This window comes from Carlito syrichta, unplaced genomic scaffold, assembly GCF_000164805.1.
Source record: "Carlito syrichta isolate Samal-C Ts95f unplaced genomic scaffold, Tarsius_syrichta-2.0.1 Scaffold28188, whole genome shotgun sequence".
Lineage (NCBI taxonomy): Eukaryota > Metazoa > Chordata > Mammalia > Primates > Tarsiidae > Carlito > Carlito syrichta.
In genome coordinates, this window is record NW_006972284.1 from 5,562 (window position 1) to 8,610 (window position 3,049).

General features: G+C 37.7%; 1 pseudogene; it reads left to right on the plus strand.

Moving 5' to 3' along the window:
- Positions 1-2,754, plus strand: part of LOC103270437 — a 4,379-nt pseudogene extending 1,625 nt beyond the window's left edge.
- Positions 2,755-3,049: the final 295 nt, after the last annotated feature.

Consider the following 3,049-nt stretch of genomic DNA (forward strand, 5'->3'; position numbering starts at 1 on the left):
GTGGTAATATTGTAAGGTTTTTTTTTTAGAAAACAATTTTCATAACTTGATAAATTATAGTTTTGTTTGTTAGAAAAGTTGCTCTTAAAATGTGCAAATAGATGACAAACGGTGTAAATAATTTTGTAAGAGGCTTCAAAAATGTTTATACATGGAGACACAACATGAAAAGCATAAATCAGTTGCTGTTTTGCTTCTTTTTCCCTCTTATTTTGGTATTGTGGTCATTTCCTATGCAAATAATGGAGCAAACAGCTGTATAGTTGTAGAATTTTTTGAGAGAATGAGATGTTTATATATTAACAATTTTTTTTGGAAAAATAAAAAGTGCCTAAAAGAAAAAAAAAAAGTAAAGGCCAAAAAGAAAAGAGAAGAAATTGGGCAGCCAGATTTTTCTAGGGTCATTTTATTGGACATTGTACAAGTGATTTCAACCACCTTGTTAACATATATCATCTGGAAAATATATACATATTTTTAATTTCCCTCATAATGCTAATGAAAATTTATGACATCTTGTTATGATAATTTCACTGAATTAATCATTTTATGTCAATGGATTTATTTAGCCTTCACAATAACTCTTATTGTGGACACCATGATATAGACCTTTGTAACTGAAAGGGTGACACCTAGCAGTGACTTTTAACACGTATCATCTGGATATTGGTTAAAAATGCAGATGATTAAGTTCCATACTTCATAGAGTTAAAGAGCTTAGCATGTGAAGAAGAAGATTAGGTGATAATTTTTTGAATTAATTTTTGAGGAACTCTGATTATAAACACTATTAATTTTGTCATTTTAGAGAAATCTAACCAAACAACTATAGTTCTTTGTTCAAGATCAGTTAGCTAAAACGTGAAAGAACAAGTTTTTACCAAGGAAATTTTGCCAAGCTCCTAGCCACTATTCTGACACCCTTAGTTTCTATGTTTCCATGAATCTACAAACTGGATAAGTAGGGGATTAAGTTGGAAAGAGAAGCATAGCAGGGTGGAGGTAAGATTGCATTGCAGGCTATGGGGATGAGTGCTGGAAAACTGATGCTTTTTTTTTTTTTTTTTTTTGAGTTGGATTCTCTCTCTGTCACCCAGACTGGATGCAGTGGCACACTCCTGGCCACTGCAGCCTCGACCTGCTGTGCTCTGGTGATCCTTCCACCTCAGCCTTCCCAGTAGCTGGAACAACAGGCATGTGCTACCACGCCTTTCTTATTTTAGCCTCTGTACTGCAATTCAATTAATGAGGGTGTCTTCCATGTAGGATGACTGGCATGTGAATATTTGGTCCCCCTTTCTTTTTCCCTGCAAATTATTAAGGTGCTTAAATATTTGGAATTCTTGTTTTGGAGATGCACAAGAGATAGTTGTCTAACAATAGATTAGTATACTTATAACAGTTCATTTACTCTATAGAATGCCAGAGGACATATTTTAACTGGATTTTATATGTCCTCTTCATTTTAGATAATAATGAATCACCCTTATTGATTGAATCCTGGTTTCTTGTTTCTTACAATAACACAGACATAGTATATTACTACCAAGCTATAATGAGTCTTTCTTTTTATCTTTTCACAAATATTATCTCTTGAATATTAGTACTAAGAATGGAACATTTCTGGAAATTCTGAAAAAATGTCTTTCAGACTCCTTTCTTCTTGGTAGAGAAGCAGCATTCGTTTTCTTGACATCTTGAGCAGTGGCTATCAACCCAAATGTGAACTACTTGAAGGGCTCCTAAAAATACCTATGCCTCATTTCCAACTTCGGAGATTAACTAATAAATAAACAAATACTAGGGGCTGATTTTTTAAATGTTCTCCAAATGGCACCTACGTGCAGTCAGGACTGAGGATTACATCCAACACTTGAATCTAGGAGCTTCAAATTGAGATATTGCAAAAATGGTGGTAGTGAAAGGTGAAGAAATGAAAGACAGAACACGCAGAGGGAGTGAGGCACGTTCCCTGTGTTATAATAATTGTTTCTTCTCACATATAAGTATAGTAGTTATACCTATTTTATATAGTTATTATTATATATGATAATCTACAAAGCAGTTGGATGCTGGTAAGAATTTATTAAATGCTAGTGGTCATTATTTTTATCTCTTAGGGAACTCTGTACAATGGACACACCCTTGAATAGATACTAAAGAAATCCATCTAATTCTTCATCAGAAAGTGGGGTGAAGAAAGAAGAGCAATATGAAATTGATGCAGGACTCTGCGCTGGGGCTTGCGGAGGGGTCGGAGGTCAGAGCGAGCAACTGGCAGGCGCAGGAGGAAGACGGTGGTGGAGTCGCACATGGTCACCCAGGAGGAGATCAAGAACGAGCCAGGGAAGCCGATCCACTCAATAAGGCGTGCCCGCTGCTGCTGCGCGTCCTCACCACCAACAACCGCCACCGCGCATGCACGAGCTCTCCCGCAGGAACATGCCGTCCAGCGACCTGCAGATCTGCCCCTGGATGGATGCAACCTTGAAAGAACTGACTAGTTTAGAGAAAGAAATCTACCCAGAAGCTAGAAAGAAGGGCACACACTTCAATTTTGCCATCGTTTTCACCGATGTCAAAAGACCTGTCTACTGTATTAAGGAGATCTGCAGCACCATGTCTGGCAAAAAGGGAACTGATGTCTTCATGACCCTGCAGTCGCAGAAGTTTCAGATAGGAGATTATTTGGACATAGTGATCGCCCACCCAAACTGGGCACCAACCCCCTCGAGGGGCATGAGGCCATATTAGATCCTATTACTAGTTCCTAAATTTATTTTTCGTTCAGTTATGTAAAATAAACTTATATACCCTCCTCCCCCCATCATTGCCGTTAAGCCTTTAAATTCTGAGCAAATTATAATGCGTCTAACTTAGGTGCTGGCTTTGGATGTGTTGTGCTGTGATCACTAGTAGAAAGTCTGTACATTCAAGCCCTTCTGTAAAATATGAAGAAAAATGCTCTTAGCATTTTGTGTGCAACCACATTGTTAAACACATGTGTCATCAGAAAGAAAGAAAGAAAGAAAGAGAGAGAGAGAGAGAG